Consider the following 21,189-nt stretch of genomic DNA (forward strand, 5'->3'; position numbering starts at 1 on the left):
GATGAAGGGCAAAGGCCACGTGAAGACGGAAGCAGAGACTGGAAGGATGCTCTTTGAAGATGGAGGAAGGGCAGACAAGCCAAGGAACACAGGCGGCCAAGAGAAGCTGGAAAAGGCGAGAAAACGGTGTCTCCCCCAAAGCCTCCTGCGAGCCCATCTGATGCCCCTTCCAGCACGCCTATCTGCGGCGCCCCCACCCCGGCTCTCTCGACACTCATTCTCACTGATGCTCATGTTGGGGGAGGAGGAAAAGGGACAACGTGAGCCCTCCACTCTCCTCCCTGTTCTCTTGCTCACGGGCTCGTCCAGAATTAGGTTTCAGAGCTTCATTCCTGCCCCACCTTGAGGCAAATAAGGAGTCTCCCTTACCTAGAACTTGCAGTGCAAAAGCAGGTTGTCTGCAGGGGACTTTCACTACTCCAGACCAGGGAGGGCCGGGGTGGAGGTTGAAAAACTGCTTCTTCCCTGTCCTGACTCTATTGCCATATTACTCAGATTAAGGTTTGCCCTGTTCCCTTTTCTGGCCAGTCACTTCCAGGGGATTTTGCAAAGAGTCACGAGTTAGCATGTGGAAAGAACCCTCTGAACCCCCATATAAATAAAAAACCTTACAGCGGGAAACCCTGATGCCTTGTAATGAGCCCTTACAAAATCCCAAAGCACTTAAAAATTCATGTTGCTCTTCAGGAACAGCTGTTAGCTCTACACACACATGCAGTCCCATACGTATAAGGCACGCACGTTCAGAGCCGCTGTTACAGGACACTTAGGGGGTACCAAGCAGCGAGTTAAGCTCCCTGTATCCACCATCTCAGTGATTTAGGGAGACGAAGGTCACCTATGACCTGGTCTGAGTCCCTGGGAGGAAAACAAAGCCCCACGCCTCTGTCTGCATCCACCCTGACGTCACCAGCTCCCGTGCACAGTGCCCGACACAGGGTGGGAACTCGGGGAGGCAAGTGGATGGCATTTCTTTTAATTATAGCAAAGTGAGATGAGCCATTACCGGAGAGAACAAGTGTGGGTCACAGAAGCAGAAATTGATGCTGTTGATAATACAGGGTTCTCTGCTCTTCTGGTAACTGACAGATAGAAAAATACAGAGTGTCAGACAGTGGCTGGAATCAGTTCCTGAAATCATCTTTTCTTCACCCGTCTCTGCTCCCCAAGCTTCTTTCCCAAATAAGCACAAGGCCAGGGCATTAAGACACTAAGGGACATGGAGTTCTGTTTAGGAGCTGTTCTCTCAATATCGTCTCTCTGACCCAGACCACCGGGAATGCTGCAAAGCACGTCTCAGAAGTCCATTTATAGCTTGGCTCATTTTCTGAGAAAAGGACAGGAGGGACAAGGGGGAACTTTCGACTGTGGGAAACCGACGTTAAGTACAGAATAACACAACTTATGTTACTCTTGTTAAGGTTTAGAGGAGCATTGCATGTAAATGGCCACCAGGTGGCACTGTTATTCTCTAAAAATGCTGCAGGGGTGCGGGAGGCTAGGAGTTGGGGGTGCTGGTGTGTGTGCGGCTAGTGGCATGTTGCACACACAGATGCTGGGGTGAGAGACAACTTCCCTCCACCCACCTCCACTCAGCCAGCAGCCAACTCCTCCACCATCCACTCACCCGCTCCTTCCCCAGCATCCCTCTTTACCATTCTTGGTCAAAAAAGAGCCAAGAGGAGCAAGAAAACCCAGCGCGATCATGAAACCAACAGCAAATCAAAGATATTCCCGAAGATGGCACGGCAAGAACACTGAGGTTCCACCAGGCCTCTCTCCTGTTACCCCACTCACTCCCCGCCGCCCCCCAGGCCTCCCCGGCTTCGATAGGCGATGCTTTATTGCTTGGCAGGAACATGGCCCCATCATTCTGGTGGCTTCCTTCTTTGTCAGCATATTCCTTGGAAAAAAGGACTCTAGATAGAGTAAGGACCTCAGAGGAATAATTCTTCAATGGTGGCTCCTGAGACACATTTCATATCAGACCCTCTGGATCGAGGGTCTGCCATTAGGGAACTTTCTTTCTCCCCTAAAGTCACACCAGCAGGGGAACACCCATCTCCTCCGTCTTTGTTTAAAGTAGTTCTCCTCCAAGGCCTTCAAACTGCAGCCTTGCCAGAGAACCTGGGCCGTACAGTCAGGACTGCGAGCCCTACAGGAGCTGCAGAAACACCCCTGTTCGATGATCTTCTTCTCCACCTGCCTAATAGGCATTAAAAGCCGGGCACTGAAGGGCGGCCTCCAGCAGGTTTCAAATGCACTGACATAATGGACTTGTCTCCACAGAACAAGCCTCCAGGGACCCAGGCTAGGCAACCCATTTATAACACCGGTCAGGATGCTCCCGAGAGAGCTTGTGTGTTGCTGAGTGCTTTGAGTGCCAAATCTAGATGCCCTGTCTCGTCTCATCTCGTCTCACTGGCTGGGTGACCCTGGGCATGGGACCGAACCTGCCTGAGCTGCCATCTCTGTGGCTGTGAACCCAGGTTCCTACTCCTTGTGCGCCAGCTTATAGTGAGCCGTGGAGCTAACAGAGGCACGTTCCCAAGGCTGGGAAGGTCAAAGACAGTATTACTATTGCTCCCTGTGCACCGGGCACCGTGCTACATGCTCAACACACACGAATCACCTTAATCCTCACAGCAACCCTGTCTGCAGAAGCTAGAAGTGAAGCCAAAGGAAGTTAAGTGCTTCGTGAGCTACTGAACCATCTGGGGACAGCTGTGCTGGCAGTTCCCAAAAAGATACTGGTCTAGGGGTCCCATTCCTCCCTGTGAGAAATGAACCGGGGTCTTTTTATTTGGGGGGTAGGTCTCAGGAGGATTAGATGCGGGTTTACCTGCTCTGTGCTACTGCACCCTGGGTACTGTTCCTCTGTGCCAGTGACGTGTCAGCATTAAAAAGGCATCTCAAGAACGGGTGACTGAGTCTCCTCGACGTGACACTTAATATCACGACATCTTCCAGGTTGAAACAACAGCCCCTACAGAAACGGCATTGTGGGAATGACCAAACACAGCAAGGTATGCCTCCAGAAGACATTTCTTTTATTTCTAAGGGACTTAAATCGCATTTGCAAAATACACTAGCATCTTACTCCTCGGGGGTGGTCAGGAAGAGCAGTCACTTTTACAGTGGCTATGTTTCTCCATCTGGAAGCTCACATCTTGAAGGACTGAAGACATCTGAAAATGCCTAGTGACAGACCCTTTCTAAAGCATATGGCATAGCTGGTTCACAAAGTTTGCTAATGTCTTCAGGCCTGGATGGGTCTATCGATCCACCTTCAAGGCCGTCAGAACTGTTAACATCCAGACAGAAAACTGAGACCAGAAAGCGGAGGGGAGGGTGGCCTTTGTTTTTGCAAAGGGTCTGTGTGTGTGGTTACGTATGTGTGCAAGTGAAGGAAATAAAAGACAAACACAGAGAGACAGCCTTGAAGTAGGAGTAATGGACGAGGCCCAGGGAGGGGGCGAGGACCACGGCACAAAGCGGTTAGAGGAGGGACGGGGGTACATCGCGGATCCCTGAGGCAGAGGAGGCTTGAGAGGGGAAAGCTATTAAGGGGCTCTGAAAAAAGAAATGCTGAGAAGCATACTTGGTCATGTGGACAGGCTGGTCAGAAAATGCCAAGCGTGCGTTCTCCAGGCCGAAGGCCACGACCAGCCGCCAAGCAGGGCCGTCAGGGAATGGCCTCCTCCCCATCAAGGGGAAGGGTCGCCCTCCCTGGAGCCCCTTCTGACACCTCCTCGCCCTGCCCGCTGCCCAGTGTGGCTGCACCTTCTTTTTCAGCACGTGAGCAGTGACTCTGTTCTGCCCACAGGCCCCCTCGCGGGTCCGAGGACCCTAAAGACTCCCCCGCCTTCCGCAGCCGAGGGCCCCTGGGTGTCTCCGGCTCCCACCACCCCCGAGGAGGGAAGGCCCTGGAAAGGCGGCTCCTCCCTTCCTTCCCCGCCGCTTTTCCCGCTGGGGCCTCCTCACAAAGGCGCCGGGCCAGGCCCCGTTGCTGAGGGAACCGGCAGCCCGCCCAGCCCCCTTCCCCGCAGAAGCAGCCGGAGGAGCGGAGCAGAGGGCTGCGCTGCCCTCCTCGCCGGGCCGCGGCCAGGCCGGGCGCCGGGCCAGCGTGAGGTGGCCGCTCCCCATTGGCCCGGAGGACGCAGGCGGCCACACACGGCCCCTCCTGCGCCGCCGCCGCCGCCCTCTCCTCCGCCGCAGCCCCCCAAAGGGCGGCCGCCGGCCCGCCTCCCTAGCCCGGGAGGAGAGGGCCGAAGGCTGCCGGGCCTTCCCGTTCTGATCTCTTGGATCAGAACTCGGAATGAAGGAGGAACTGCCTGCCCCGGTGAGAGACGCGGTTTTGTTTTGTTCTGACTCATTGTCTGTAAGCGTCGGTGGCTAGGAATCCGATCACCTTCCACCTGCGGCTGAGATGCTGCAAACACACAGAGAAAGCGCCTCCCTCAGGGCCCCGCCCCGTTCGTTCTCCGCCGGCTCCAGGGGCGGACTGCAGCTCTGCTGGGAGGAAGGGCCGCCATGGCCTGAGAGGCCTTCCCCGGGGCCTTGGCGTCCGGGGTGCTCGCCCCAAAACTGCTCATGAGGGGGCCTCAGTCACTTCTGTGAAATACCCAGGCCCGGGCCCCGCCCCGCCCCACCTCACCCCACCAATTCAGGGGGAGCCTGGGGTGGGACTCGGGGGAAGGAATTTTTCAAGGGCTCCAGTGACGTTAATGCCTCCCGGAGCTGAGAACCACCAGCAATTGGGTCAGCCATGAGGCCGCAGACGCCCAGCCCGGCTGCATGGCTTGTCCCAGCCAACACTGCCATCAGGGGACCCGGGACAACAGTGTTCTTCCTGTCATATTCCTTTTTCTGCTTAAAAAAATGTTTTTAAAGTAATGCATATACTATTTAGAAAACTTATAAACTATAGAAAGGGATAAAGAAGAAAATTAGGTCACCTGTAAACCCACATCACCCAGAGTTAAGCACTGTTAACATTCTGGGTTCTCTTTTCATCTATTTTCACATATTTCGTTTACAAAAATATCATGCAGACAATACAGCTTCATGCCTTCTTTTCACTCCTTTGTCACCTGAATGGCGGCACAGGCTTCTGATACACGGCTGGACAAAATGTGAGCTGTCGACATCTCGAGCAGGCCGTTTGGCAGTGAGTGTCAAGGGTGTTTTTAAATGACCGCCCTTCAGCTCACTACTGCCTTTCCAGGAATCCGTCTTCAAAGAATGATCAGATGCATGCAAAAATTTATTTACAGAGACTTTCCTTTTAGTGTTGCTTGTAAGAGCCAAAATCATCAACCTCATAAATGTATACAAATTATAGGGATAGTTGAATAAATGGTGGTTATTCACGAGCTAGCATACTCTGTGGTCATTAAAAATCATGTTTTCAGTGGAGAGGGTATAGCTCAAGTGGCAGAGCACATGCTTAGCATGCATCAGGTCCTGGGTTCAATTCCCAGTACCTTCTGTAGAAATAAATAAATCTAATTACCTACCCCCCCCAAAAAAAAAGCAAAAGAAAAAAAAATCACATTTTCAAAGAACATGCACTGACTATGATAATCTGATCACCTTTCTTTCCCACGGTCCCTCCACACCCTGGGACATTGGTTTTCAGCACATCTTACAAGATCCTGCCTCTGATTCTACTGTAAACCACTGGATGCTGCAGGGCCACTGATCACTCCCTTCCAGGTCACTCGGAGCATCTATTTTCGGTCCCTGGCGTTCTGGCAGTTCACTCTTTTTATTGTTATTTATTATGCACCACTTTTACTTGCCATCCGGTGTATGAGTGTGTATTACATCTGCTTGTGGGATTGTGTGTATATATGTGAGAAAGAGGAGACTCGAGATTATAAACTGTTTAAGGGCAGGGGCCACGATTTCCACATCTTCATTCTTTGCCAGCTTTTCAGTTTCAGCATATCGAAAACCTAATTCATCTTCCTCAAATCTGTTCTAGTTCTACTAGCAACTTTTTAAAACATTTTTTTACTTATTTTAATTTACTTATTATTGTGGGGGTTTTTTGTTTTTTGCAAGGGGAGGTAATTAGGTTTATTTATTTTTAATGGAGGTACTGGGGATTGAACCCAGGACTTCATGCATGCTAAGCATGTGCTCTACCACTTGAACTACACCCTTCCCCCTACAAGCAACTTTTTGAGTGCATAACTTCTACTTGTCCTTCCTGCATTACCAGTTCCCTTAGTGGCATCACCTGAACAGATTCTCCTTTGGGACACTCAGATTCAAATTTTTGGAACCATTGGTCAGTCCGTAGATCTTAACATTGTTTTTTTTTTTTCCAAGTCTTGGCCCGGGTCATTCCATCCCCAGTTCTGGCCCCCCAGGCAGCATCCCCATCACTTGCCTCCTGAACAACTCTAGCCCTCTGCTGGACCATCTGCTCACAGCCTCTGTTCCTTCAAACTAACCAATGTCAACCACTAACTTAAGTTTTTTTTATTCCATCACTTCTACTCAAAAGCCTTTAGTGACCACTTTTTAATAGTCATTAGTAAATGAAGTGCTAACTTTTTATCTTGGCATGTGGGTCCCTCCTTAATTCAATCCCAATATATCCATCTCCCTGTTTTATATCACAGAGCTCCCTGATTAATATCCCTGACTCCTGCCAAACTGGTATGTGCACCAACCCCAGGGCACGTCCTGTAGTCTCGTGACCTCTCTTCCTTACTAGGTGTGTGATCTTGGATCATCTGCTCCACCTCTTTAATCTCTGCCCCTCATCAACAAAGGGGGATAAAACTAGTAATATCTGCTTTCTAGGACTGTTGTGAGGACAGAACAGATGCACGAAGGCAACAACTGTCATTGATTTGCTCACCGTGTTGCACCTGGGTGGGGCCCGGCACAAGGGCACGTACCTGCCCCAGGTAGTGTCGGCTGAGGTGAATGAACGGGGCTGTCTGTTTCCAAGATGGCGCACTCACTTACCTGGCAGGTTGGTGCCATTGGCAGAAACGCAGCTGGAACGAGGGTCCTAGATCCTGAATTGTCTTCCATTTGGACTTTCCACGTGGCTTCTTGGACCTCCTCACAGCATGCCTGCTGGGTTCTAAGGGAGAAGCAGCAGAAACTACCAGTCTTCTTAAAGGCCAGGCCCGGGACTCACTGGTACAACATAACTTCCACCATATTCAACTTGTCAAAGCAGTGACAGACCAGCCCAGACTCAAGGAGGTGAAGAAATAGACTCGGCCTCTCCAAGAGAATGGCCTGTGCACAGAAGGAAGGAAAGAATGAATGGGAACCGTCTTTTGAGACAAGTTACCACCAGACGGCCTTTGTGACCCCCATCTTGTCTACAGAGGAGATGCTCCACAGATATTTCACATCTCCTGAACTCTTAAGGCCTGTAACGTTCATGTGTCATACAATCGCTCGGATGGCTGTCCTGAATTGTGAGCTGACTTTTCCCTTGCGCTGATTAGGTATTCCCACCAAACAGTAAGCTCTTTGAGGGCAAGGCTCCTAGCTGCAAGATACATTTTTGTATTCCCCCCACAGAGATTTACACAGAGTAAGCCCCACAAATGTGCAGTACTTGATTTATTTTCTTCTGACAGCCCCACCACTGGGAAGGGAACACAAGAGTTGCTTTCATTGAATTTCCGTACCACGCGAGGCTTGCTGGGCTCCTGGGAAAACTCAGAAACAGTCCCTTTGTTCTCCAGCTCTGCCCAGAGCGGGGCCCAGAGCCCTCCAGAGGGGGAAGGCAGTGGAGAGGCCGCAGACGGGAGGACGTGCGGAGGAAATTCCATTCTAGACCCTCATTTCCGAAACTGCTCTGTGATTAGCCCTGCTTTGCACTGGGCCCCACTCCAGAGGCAGAGAGAAGCCAGGCCCCAGGTCATAAAAGCACAGGGAAAATATAAATGCGGGCCCCCGTGACACCCCTGAACAGGAGGGTAAAGATTTGCTGTGGTGTTTGTTTATCTCACCGACTGAAGCCAATTATCCCAATTTTTTTTTTTAAGTTTACTAGCGATTGTATTTTAAGTTCATTTCTTCTCAAAAATGGGCCTCTACAACACATTTTTTTTCTTTGTTTCCAAGGACTCAAGCCCAGTCTCTGAGGCAGGGAGGGTGGCCCTGAGGTCACATGTCAGGGGTCAGGGGCCCCTGATTGTTCCCAAATGCTTCTATGTAGCCATAGATTTGAACTTTGTATTGTTGCAGGGGCCCTGGGTGGAGGGGCCTGCACAGGGACTGGAGAGCCTGGGGAAGGCCTTCTCTGCAGCTCAAAGGCAGCTGCTTAAGCAACCGTTTCGCTTGGCTTACGGTTTCAGTCCTTGAGTCAGTCTTGAACCCTGTCCCCAAGGGCTTCCATGGGTGGGAGATGGGGGTTGCGGCTAGGGACAGACATTCATTTCATCCAAAGCCACCAGCCTTGCGGACTGACAGTGGCTTCAAAGCCAGAAAACTCTCAGGATTAGCATCCAAGGCTGAAAATACCCTGGATTGCTTCTGGAAGCCCCAAATTTGCCCAAAATGCTGGAAAAGGATGCTCCTTGCCCAGAACCAACCAAGAGTTCCCTACCACCCAACCCACTCAGAACTCTGTAAAGCACAGCTGAATGCAGGGCACTGGGGTACAGAGATGAACCCCAAGCTCTGGCCCCACCCAAGGGTACTGTTTGACAGATAGTGAGGGCTGAAGGGGAGGCGAAAGGTCCCAGACCACCCCTCAAACCAACCGTCTCGACTGGTACCTGAAAATCTGCCGCACATATGACCTGCATTTATATTTATTGACATCAGGGTATGTTAAAATATATCGTTAAATGCAAAAAGCAAGCTACAGAGTAACATATAGTGTACATCCCCATCTACACACACATGATGCGCACACACACACACAGGGAAAATATGGGAGAATATACATCAAAATGTTGAAAGTAATATTCCTGACTGGTAGGATTTCAAGTGATTTTTTTCCTTTGATTTGTCTGCATTTTAGAATTTACTTACGCTAGACATATTCCTTAGGTCATTTTTTTTCAAAGAGAAAAATCTACCATTGGTGAATCATTTCTGTAGTTCAGTGTTTTTCAAAATGTAATTTAAAAACACCAACATCAGGCTGGGAAAGCTTGCTAACAAGAGGATCCCTGAGTGTGACTCAGAACGATTAAGTCAGAATCTGGGGCTTGGGGAGTCGGGGGAGGGCAGCCTGAAAAACTGCACTCTAAACACCCTCCCCAGGCAATTCCAAGGGAATGTCGGGCCCCTGTGTGATGTTTGCTCTCTTCAAAGGTCTGGCTCCGCTGTGAGACATCTCTGGCAGGGACCACTCAGTCCCTCGGTGCTGGGCCTGCTATCCTTGCGGAACTTCTCCCCTCAGGACCTCGGTTCTCTAGGTCCCCAGGAGCCAGAAACCACCTATGAACCCGGACAGCATAGCCCCAGCCCCGCCACTTCGCTCCACAAACAGCCCACAGGCATTGCTGCGCAGTGTTCCTTCCCTTCCCAGGGCCCTATTCTCTTCTGCTTCACCACACTTTTTTGGCTAGACGGACTGACTGCACAGGTTGATTTGCATAATTATATACGTCAAGTAAGACTAAAGCTTTAAACCAAATTAAGTCATGCCAGCGGGCAGCAGGCACAGTAGAAGAATCACAGGTTAAGTCCGACCCTGCTCCTTGATAGACATGAGATCCCAGGTTCTTTAAGCGCTCGGAGCCTCAGTTTCCCCAACTGTACAATGGGGATAGTCGTACCTACCTCTTAAGAGTTGTTGTTGCAAGACTTAAAACTAAGATCATGCATATAAGCAAAGTATGTAGCAGATGGTAGGTACCCGATAAAAGTCACTATTATCAATCTGAACCAAAGAACTCAGGAAGTCTGAGACAGCCGTTCTCAAACTCCCCAAGGAGTGCAGTAATAATGCACAGTATTAAGTCTTCCCCCCAGATACTCCAAATTAGTCCCTCCAAGATGAGGCCCCAGGAAACTGATACTTACAGGTACCCCAGGTGACTGATCACACATGGCAGGTTGTCCCTGATCACACTTCCAGGAACACTAGTCTAAGACTTTCATCAGCAAAACAGAAGCAACTGCAATTACTGAATTCCCCTACTTAGGCAGTTCACACTTAAGCAGTCAGTCATCCACCCTGCCCATCACAGGCTGGCTGAGGTCTGGCTAATCTAAGCTGCTCCTGGCTGGCATGGTTCCAAGCTGAGATCTGGGTCCCGGTCTGCTCCATATGTCTTTCATCTTTCTTGGACCAGCAGGTACCCAAATGTCAGGCCACATTTGCTAACATCCCATCGGCCAAACAAGCACGTGGCCACACCCAACATCAGTGTGGGGAGGGACAGATATAATATTCCGCCTCAGAGACATGAGTGAAAAAGAAACACTTATTTCTCTAAACCTGACTGGTCTGCGGTCTCTTTCTCTACTGTCCATAAGCTAAGAATGGCTTTTACATTATTTAGGAGTTGTCAAGAAAAACAAAATAAATAGGAACAGAAACCCTTTGTGGTCCACGAAGCTTAAAATATTTACTACCTGGCCCTTTAAGGAAAAAGTTTGTTGATCTTGGCTGTAAGCCATCAAAATGTCAAGGTTTTTGTTGTTGTTGTTACACAGCATAACTGCACAAACAGATGAGAGCAATTTCATATTTTTGTTTTGTGTTTGTTTTTAAGTTAAGAAGGATTTAAAGATGTTTCAAAGCCACAGAGCAGGAACCATGGAGGAGAGGGGACACCACTGAAAAAAAAACAAGAAAGGGAAGTTACTTAAAGGAGAGTGGCCTTGGAGGAGAAGGGACAGCTTTTCCTCTAAGGCTAGTGATCCTTTTCTCTAAGGATTGTGTCCAGTGGAGAAGAGGGTGGGATGGGACGGGTGAGATCAGGTGTGATGTGCTTGTCAAGGAGAAAGAGAGGGCAAGGCAGGATTATCCGCGGGCAGGAATACCCAGTTATGGGGTATCAGGAAAAATCGTCAGGCTCAGAAATGCGCACAAAAGAATCCTGGTGTCCTGGTAGTAGAGTGCTGGGGGTTTCTAGCAGACCTTCCAGGAATTCTCTGACTCCACTGAGTGCACACCTTGGATTGTTTTTGATCAACTAAGCAATTTAACAACTCTGTAGGGATAGAAGTTAGGTTGCAGGAAACTGACAACACAGTTTTTTTTCTGTCCATAAGAACACACAGATTCCTGTTAATGCAAATACAAACGAGGAGAATAAAAATCTCTGTTAAGTGAAATTCTCATTTGAGCCAATTTGAATATCTTACTGGTTTGTACGTTAACCAATGAGTTAAAAAAAAAAACTTTGACTCTTATCTATTTCATGGTTGTATGAAAGTCATAATTTTGTCATTTAAAAAAGAATGATCTCGTCTACTCTGAATAGAAAAGAAGCAGGATGCTACAAAAATGAGAAACTCATAACTGGAAAGGTGATTAACTACCATGAATTACAAATAGAATAAACACAAAATTGTAAAAGAAGACATCTAAATCATTAAGAGTGGGAGAGGGAAGCAAGGAAAGCCACTGTGGAAAACAGTATGGAGATTCCTCAAAAGACTAGGAATAGACTTACCATAGGACACAGGAATCCCACTCCTGGGCATATATCCAGAAGGAACCCTACTTCAAAATGACACCTGCACCCCAATGTTCATAGCAGCACTATTTACAATAGCCAAGACATGGAAACAGCCTAAATGTCCAACAACAGATAATTGGATAAAGAAGATGTGGTATATTTATACAATGGAATACTATTCAGCCACAAAAACCAACAACATAACGCCATTTGCAGCAACATGGATGTTCCTGGAGAATGTCATTCCAAGTGAAGTAAGCCAGAAAGAGAAAGAAAAATACCATATGAGATAGCTCATATGTGGAATCTAAAAAAAACAAAAAAACAAAAACATAAATACAAAACAGAAACAGACTCATAGACATAGAATACAAACTTGTGGTTGCCAAGGGGGCGGGAGGTAGGAAGGGACAGACTGGGATTTTAAAATGTAGAATAGATAAACAAGATTATACTGTATAACACAGGGAAATATATACAAGATCTTGTGGTAGCTCACAGCGAAAAAAAAATGTGACAATGAATATATGTATGTTCATGTATAACTGAAAAATTGTGCTCTACACTGGAATTTGACACAACATTGTAAAATGACTATTAATAAAAAAATGTTAAAAATAAATTAAAAAAATTTAAAAAATGATCTTTGGGAGTGGTGGGGTATGGCTCAGTGGTAGAGTGCATGCTTGGTGTACACAAGGTCCTGGGTTCACTGCCCAGTGGCTCCGTGAAGGGGGTTAAAAAAAAAGGGGGGGGGGTCTTTTAGCAACATCTAAAGCATCTCATTTGATAGTCACTATAGCCCTGTGGGGCCATTACTGCTGTCACTGTTATACCCCATTTTGAGGATTATATCATTTAGGAGCTAAAGCTTAAAAATCACAGTAGCAGAGAGTGACAGAATCAAGGCTGGGACTTTGGGAGTCTCCTGACTCCAAATCTCTTATTCTTTCCACTGTTAGGTTAAAACATGACACTCGATCACATTATTTATCTGCTCGCCACTGACGAGCGCAGGAACCGCGATTTAGTAAGCAAACAGACCTAACGTGCCTGGGCACATGGTGGCTCATGTGCAGATGCTGGGCAACGAGTTACCGGGTGGAAGACTGCTTGCCCTGCCAAACGCAGACAGCATTTGAAATCAATATGACTGCAGATGAGGACCAGCGCCAACAGGAAACACCTAATTTTTTTCTTCCCTAATGGATCATCAACCTCAAATTCTCCAAAGCTAAATGTCTCACAAGTCCTCGCTAAAGTCTAATTGTTTCACTTCCACCATAAATGAACCTTCCCCCCAGGAATGTTAATGCTTCAGATGGTTTCACTCTAAAGGGTTCTGCATTTTTCTCAGTATGATCACTCCTTTTCCACAAGAAGCCCAGCATTTAACGAACACTCTGGTGGATGAGCTCCCTGTTCTGCAGGGCACTTTACAAGCGTCACTTGCACAACAGTCCACACTCTCTGGAGTCATTCAGTCAGCAAATATTTATTACGGAAGTCTAAGAATGTGAAAAATATGAATATGAAAACAAGCAAAACAAAACAGAATCTCTGCCTCAAGCAGTCGAGTCCAGAGGAGAGCCTTTCAAGCAAACAATTACAATACAACTTGCCAATCAAGGGGGAAACCAGCTCCTGTGTGCTGGGGAGTATCATGGAACACATACTAGAAGTAGAGTTTGCACTGAGACTTGAAGAATAAGGAGTTTGCCTAGAAGAGAGAGGAGGCAGCGTCCAGAAGCTTCGAGATGGAGAGAATGCTGTAACAAAGGGGAAGAGAGAGCACAGGGAGCATCTGGGAAGCAGAAAACAGCCCTGAGTGGCTGCAGCGATCAGAACGGAGGAAAGAATTCCAAATATGAAATCAGACAGGCAGCCAGGAACAAGTCCACAATGTGGACACTTCCCTGCAGGCAACAAATGAGTGAGGCGTTGCAGCAAGGTGAGCACACACCCTGCACAAAAGAACCCACAGGATACCTTCAAGGGAAGGCAAGGGCACTTTCAAGGAGATAATCATACCCCAAGGACTGAATCAGCACCAGGTCCATCCTCAATTTCTCACCTGTGTCCAAGCCCCAGGGTAGGTTCCATGATACTTGTCTTAAAGTTTCCAGCCTGCTATAGCGAAACACACAGACCGAGTGGCTTATAAACGCCTCACAGTTCTGAGGCCAGGAAGTCCAGGATCAAGGCCCCGGGAGACTCAGTGTCTAGTGAGGGCCCGCTTCCGCAGAGACAGTCATCTTTTCACTGTGTCCTCACATGACAGATGGGACAAGGTAGCTACTTCCTCTAGAAGGGCACCAATCCCACTTGTGAGGGCTCCACCCTCATGATCTAATCACACCCCAAAGTCCCACCTCCTCATACCATCACCTTGAGTGTTAGGATTGCAACATATGAATTGGAGGGCGGGGGAAGGGGGGCACAAACATTCAGCCTGGGGCAATAATCAAGATAGATACTGCAGTAAGTGAAAGCTAAGAAGTGGATGTGTGCAGTTGTAAATATTTTCTGTCACTGGATTACTTCTTCATGGTCTGAGTCTCCAACGCTCTACCTTTCAGGTTGGGAAGGAAGAGGACAAACATCCAATGAATCTGAAGGAGACAGAGAGTCACGGCAAAGCAAACTCTTAATATGGCAACACTGCATGGCAAAGCCAATGAATGTTCTTCTATTCATTTATCAGGGTCTTTGGAGATGCTAATTGGCAGGATGCAAATGACCCCCTTGAAGAGTGTTATTCTGCGGACCTCTCTGCCAGACATTAATAAGCACTGCTTCCCTGCCTCCCTGCCTCCCCTCCATCTGCCACTGCTCAACCAACCCTTCCCACCCACCACCTCTCACCCTTCAGAGAAGGGAAGAGTCTGCAAGAGGTACATTTTCCCCACTGGCATCCTCCTCCAGTGGGGCCCTGGGGAAGAGTCTGCAGAGATTAAAAAAAGAGAAGGGATTAATCTGTTCCCAAGAGAGGGCCTGCCTCAGCTGGCTGACAGCTTAATCTCCCCTGGGTTCCTGAACATTCCTTTTATTTGAACGTGCTGCCTCTTTATAAGGCACTGTTGAAAAGAAACAGAATTTTGGATAATTGGGCAGTAGCAGAGTCTTTTACAGCAAAACAGAGACAGTCTATTAATAGTATCTGTGATAAACACCATAGGGGACAGCTCATTAATTCTTAGCAACAGGCAGCATTTTCCCCTATATCCTTTCCTTAATCCTCACTTCTTGATTCTTTTCCCACTGATTTTGATGGTAAAAAGAGAGGGGGAAATTGCCCCCATATGCATACCCATCCCGCCACAGAGCATCTTTGGGGTTCCAGGACCACCTAAATGTTGGGGTTTATATTAGAATTGGAGCCACCCACCTCATCCCTGACCCCGGGCCTCATTACCACAGCCCCCTCTCTTCTCAGAGCATCTCAGCAGTGATTTTTCCACAATTTTCCATGCCCCTCCTGAATCCTGTATTTCTCTGCACCAGCCTGCATTTGTTGTCCCCACAAGGTGATTCCGAAGGGGGCAACTATGTCTCTATGCCATCCAGCCCAATGTCTGACACTCACAAGGTTGTAGCAGTTTCCATTGCTGCAGAACAAATGCCACACACTTAGCCACTAAGAACAGCATCTATCTGTTAACTCACATGTCTACAGGTTAGGCTCAGTGGGGTTCTCTGCTCTGGGTATCGCAAGGCTGAACACAAGGTGTCAGCTGGGCTGGGCTCTGGGGAAGAAGTCACTTCCAAGTTCATTCAGGTTGTTGGCAAAATTCAGCTTCTTGCAGCTGTAAGACTAAAGTGCCTGTTTCCTTGGGGGCTGTCACCTAGGCGTCACTGTTTGCTCCCAGAGGCTGCTCTTTTGTCCTTGCACGTGACACCCTTTATCTTCAAGCTAGCAAAGGTGCATCAAGTCCTTCTTACGTTTTCAGTCTCTCTGATTCCCCCTCTTGCTCTCAGCCAGATAAAACTCTGATTTTAATGTGCTCATGTGATTCAACTAGCCTCACTCAAATGACTCCTTGTTAACTCTAAGTCACTGGCTAGTCACCTTAATGACACCTGCAAAATCCCTTTTGCCATGTAATGTAACACAGTTAGGGCATGGTATTGCATCATAGTCCCAGACCCTGGGACTAGGACAGGAAATCTTAGGGGATTTCTCCTACCACAAGGGGCTCAGAATATACCCACGACCAAGGACTGTTGGAGGTAGTGGGATCGCCACCCGTACAGTTTCTGTCCCCCATCCTAAGCATGACAAATGCTGACCTGGCCTCCCCACCTGCTGACAACTATGTCGACCTTACTAAGAGCCACAACCCCAATCTGGGCACCTCGCATACATGGCAGAGGGAGCGGGATGTCCCCAACGCCCACAGCTGATCACATCTAGCAAGCCAGGGCTTAGGTAACCAACAAGCTCATCAGTCACACTCAGAGACTTTGCTCTCCTAAATTGGGACCAAGATGGCTCGTGGTCTCTCACCCTTAAAAGACGCCCATTTCTCCTCCCCAACCTCACCCCCTAGAGTTTAGACCTGGGCTGGATCGGGGTCCTTGCTTGACAGCTAAATGTTTCCACTCACTTTTCAAAATTCAGTTTCTTAGTCTTTTCTTTTGTTTTCTTTCTGTGACCAGAGATGTCTCGCTCCCTGATCTGATACCCTGTTACCCATTGCTGTGTTCTTTGCCCTGTGCCCATGGTCCCATCCTTCCCTTCTCCTCTCTTCTGCAGCTCCTGAAAGTCTTTTTTCTCCTCCTCCACCTACAGGTATGAGAGTTGCCACTCTCCACCCCCTAAAGATGCCACTATTTCCCTTCCTGTTAACTATTCCTTCACTATTAACCACGAGGCTAATTATGTCTCAGGTGCCTGGCACAGGGTAGCAATCGGTCTTTATCTTTTAGCTGAATGCATGAGTGAGTGAAAGAATGAACTGGTGAATTTGAGTCACCTAAGCTTTTCTAATCTATTATTCTTTAGGTCAGTCCCACAAAGCTGCCTTCTGGTTAGAGGATCATTCCTTCATTTACATATCCTCAGGAACACAAAGATAAATATGAATCGATATTTTCTTCTAGGCAGTTGAAGGTGCTCAGCAGAGGATCTGGGGCATTGCCCCTTGAGCAAGCTTTGCCAGCCCAAAGGTGGCTTTAAAATTCAGTATAAAATTCAAGCCTACTGTCAGTTAGGGCTCCAGGTCTGCCAATCTAAGAGTGGTAGGATTCCTTTCTTTTGTGAAATACAGCATTCTCTTTGTTTTTTACTAAAAGAGACACTTAGATTTGCTTCCCACCAGGTTTGAAGCTGGTGCCTGATGTGCTGGAAAATGCTTTGGAGCCCAGGGAGGGAATCCAATGCCCGGGGGCTGCCGGCCTGAATGGTGGCCTTGTTTCCAGGCCGTTCTCCTTTGTCTGCCGGGCTCTCAAATGACATGTTTGGACACAAAGCCTCTTAGGTAGAAATTACTACATTTGCAGGCGTTCCTAATTTGGAGCGAGGTTTATTATTTCAAAGTCTTTTTTCAAGATTAGACTTCAGTGAAGTCTTACAGCTGAGCTGTAACCCTCATTTGAAAATAGGATGATGTTTTTGAGTATTCTTGTCAATTTTCTCTTTTCCTCTTTGGAAGGGAGCCATCCTGCCTTGAAGCCAGGGTTTCACTTTCTCCCCATCGAGGTCATTTTCTTAACCTCTCAGGGAAATTTATCTTCAGGACTTTAAAAACCTTTCTGTGTAAAGGGAGCTCAGAAAAGACAGGACCCAGCAAAGTCAGAATCCTTGGGGAACTTGGGGAAAGAAAGGTTATTTTCCTAATGACTATTATTCTCCAGCCGGTAGATTAAGTGGTTCCTTAGCATCGGGGCAGGTGTGGGCCGAGAGCCCCGGGAGCATGGGAATCGTGAGCTCTATATTTGACAGCCAGTCTGCATTCCTCACACACCTACTGCATTACACTGTATTTTCTAATCTTCTGTATTCTTCATGCTCTAGCACCTGAGGCTAGCGGGCTGGGGAGAGACCGCCCCTCCCAGGGCAGCCACTTCTTAGAGACTGCAAACTACCCACCCGGGAGGGCTCCCTTCATATGCAAACTAACCAACCCAAAGCCTATATCAAAGCACCTCCCCCAAGTGGCTCTCACACACAGGAGGCAATATTTCTCTGCCCTAATCATTCCTAGGCCAGGTACCAAATGACTAGAGACAGCCCCTAGGGTAGGTTACGGAGCCCATGGAAATTGTCCAGACTAGCTAGTCCTAAACCTGTCTGCCCTGCCTACCCTGCAGCCACCATCCCTTCCCGGGAAAGCCACAGCATAGGCTCTCATCCACGCTCCCCCCTCACCCTTTCTGCTTCCTGCCCAACCCTGGCGCTTCCCCTGTGGCCCTGCAAGGAGTCATGTGCCTCCTGTTTCAAGGCAATCTGAGTAACAAACTCTCTCCTCAATGGCAGTCATCTCCGCACCTTTTGGCATCATCATCCCTGAATCAAAACAATACCGACATTTTTGTAAAACACCAACACTGCCAAGAGAGGGAGAGAGAGACAGAGACAGAGCGCTTGTAAAGTGGTATCGCGGCAGCCTCATTTTGCTGATGGACAACTAAGACTCAGAGAAGTTAATCACTCGTGCAAGGCTGCAAAGCCACATGAGCAGGCAATAAGGCCAAGATTAAAATTCAGTTTTGTGTCATTTACTGCTCAATGCCAGTGTCAACCCCACCCCAATCCTTTTGTCCCAGCCCCTGCCATTTCCACCTCCCACTTTGTGCAGGAGCTTGTCTTGGGTTCTCTTGCAAAATAACTTGGCTGTTCAGCCAAGCCCCTAAAATACGAGAGATGAAGACATAAGGCTTCCTTCTAGAGGTACTTCAGAGACTCAATCGGTGTTTTTTCCTGAGTATCTGCCATATCCTTGTCTCTGCACTACACACAGTGGGGAAGGAGGACACTCCTGAACTTGACCTGATTGTAAACTGGGGGCTAAACTGGGATCTACAACTAACCCACTGGGGAGCAAGATCAGATACCACAGGGGAGTATTCAGTCAGATGCCAAATTGTGTGCACAAAGAATACAAGTATAAAGAGTGGCGGGCGGCAGGGCACAGCTCAGTGGTAGAGAGTGCTTAGCATGCAGGAGGTCCTGGGTTCCATCCCCAGGACCTCCAGCAAAGTAAATAAATAAATAAATCTAATTACCGCCCCCCCCACCAAAAAAACCCACAAAAAAACAAGTAGAAAGAGTGGAGACCACTGAAGACCTCCTGGAATAGATAGAACTCTATGAGGACCTTAAAGGACAGGGAGCAATTCAGTAAAGAAGAAGATTAAAAGATTTATTTTAGACAGTATGACAATTCCACAGAAAATTAAAAACAGAATTAAAAATCCAGCAACCCCACTTCTGGTTATATATCCAAAAGAACTGAAAGCAGAGACTCAAAAGAGGTATTTGCACACCCATGTTCATAGCATCATTATTCACCACAGTCAAAAGGTGGAAGGAACCCAGGCATCCATCAATGGATGAATGATACCTATATTTATATAGAATTATTATACACATTTTATATCCTATGATAGAGAGAGAATTATTATTCATGTAGGAAATTCTGACACATTCTACAACATGGATGAAGCCTGAAGACATTATGCTAAGTGAATAAGCCAGTCCCCAAAAGACCAATATTGTATGATTCCATTTATACGAGCTATCTAGAGTAGTAGAATTGAAGAGACAGAAACTGGAAACAGGGACAGGGAGAGAGGAAATGGAAAGTTATTGTTTAATAGGTACAAAGCTTTGGATTGGGATGATGAAAAAGTTCTGGAAATAGTGGTGATGGTTATTCAACACTGTGAATGTACTTAATGCAGGTGAAGGAAAAGCCGGGCTGATCTAACAAGATAACTCACAAGTCTAGGAATGTGAAGGAGAGGCTGGGCTGGGCTAACAAGATAACTCACAAATCTAAGTATCGGAATACTGATCTGAGTTCTGCTGGACTAACTTGTAAATCTAAGTTAATTAGTATTGGTTTGCTGTTCATGTTTTTTTGCTAGCCAGCTGGGTTTTCAAAGATACATATCTGGCTTTGGAATGTTGGTTTGCTGCCTCCCTGCCTCCACTTTTGTGATAATGATGCTGCTAAAGCTGTTCCACGCCTATTGGCCGAATACCCCTAGCTTGTACTTTACCCTATAAAACCTCATGCGCACGTCTTGGAGGTGCTCTTAGCTTCGGAGCAGAAGCCCCTCTGAGACCACCGGCGTAATACACCTGAGTACTCCAACCCTCTGAGTGGTGCTTGTTTCTTGGCTGGCCTGGCGTTTCCGTAACAATGCCAATGAACTATATACACTTAAAATGGTAAAAATGGTAAATTTTAGGTTGTTTACCACAATAATTAGCCTAAGAAAAAAACTTTTTGCTCCATTCCTTTAAATGCCAAACCTTGAACATAGCTGTTTTGAACGAAAAAGTTCTCCAACATATGACACCTGCTGCCCCAGTTTTCTTAAACAGAGCATGCCAGTCATAACCTGAACGTCTCCTGAGAGTCAGCGTCATCAGCTAGAATGAAATGCAGCCAGACCTCAAAGGTCATCAGCCCAAAATTGGTTCAATAAGTTACTAAACCTAGTCACGCTGCTTGGCTGTCTACGGCTTTTGTCTGTTTTCCACGGTTTCCTTCCTAGTTTCCTGCATCCATCAAGTCAGCATTTCCTCTCAAATTTATTGTTTTATTTTTGAAACCTACTGTCAGCAGACAGAGCAGAGAAGCAACTCTGTTCAGAGGAGGTGCAAGGTGAGAATGAGCAGCACCTCAGAAAGAAGGGGTCTTCCCCGCTGCTCCGTACCTACCGATGCCACTTCTGACTACCCTCGCCTTCTAGGGGTTTCACAAACATTTCAGACTCGAAACCAGAAGAATGCCCTTCCCCCTCAAGCTTACTCCTTCTCCAGTGCTCTCCAGCTCGGTCGTCTCTGTGGTCATCACAGCTCCACACTCGAGAAGTGAACACTGATCACCGCGCACAGTTCTGCCACGTCTAGTTGATTCTCTTGATCGCGTCCCACTTCTGAACCTCCGAGTCAGGACCTCAAAACTATTGCAATAGCTCAACTGGTCGTCCAGCCTTTAACCTTGCCTCCTCGTACCTCATAGCTACAAACTACATTCCTTCCTTGTTATTGAGACTGGACTTTTCTTTCAAAAGCATACAGTCTTGGGATCGGCATCAACAGATTCAACCAACCTGGGACGGTAAGTAACCGATCCGCGGCTGGTTGAATCTGCAGATTGGAACCGCGAATAGCAAGCCGCGGATATGGGGAGGCCAACTACAGAACTTGAGCATGCGCGGATTTGGGTATCCGCCGCCCACCGCCCACCACCCAGACTGAACGAGGACTTTATCTCTCAGGTTGTCCCATGCCTACAAAGCATTGATGATCCTCATTGCAATAGGGGGTAAGTCCAAATTCATTTCACATTCTGACCCCTACTTGTCCAGCTTTCCTTATCTC

The 21,189-nt window shown here is 47.7% G+C and overlaps 2 long non-coding RNA genes across 2 annotated transcripts; one reads left to right on the top strand and one right to left on the bottom strand.

Moving 5' to 3' along the window:
• Window positions 1–869: 869 nt before the first annotated feature.
• LOC106729358 lies at window positions 870–20,840 on the bottom strand. Its single transcript, XR_001365760.2, has 4 exons — window positions 20,615–20,840; window positions 6,988–7,108; window positions 2,843–2,986; window positions 870–1,082 (listed from the first exon to the last, which is right to left on the bottom strand). It is a non-coding gene; the product is annotated as an uncharacterized LOC106729358 (long non-coding RNA).
• Window positions 3,036–11,289, top strand: LOC116660601. The gene is made up of 2 exons (XR_004316177.1): window positions 3,036–4,342; window positions 6,820–11,289. It is a non-coding gene; the product is annotated as an uncharacterized LOC116660601 (long non-coding RNA).
• Window positions 20,841–21,189: the final 349 nt, after the last annotated feature.

The sequence above is a fragment of the Camelus ferus genome, chromosome 30 (genome assembly GCF_009834535.1).
Source record: "Camelus ferus isolate YT-003-E chromosome 30, BCGSAC_Cfer_1.0, whole genome shotgun sequence".
Taxonomy (NCBI): Eukaryota; Metazoa; Chordata; class Mammalia; order Artiodactyla; family Camelidae; genus Camelus; species Camelus ferus.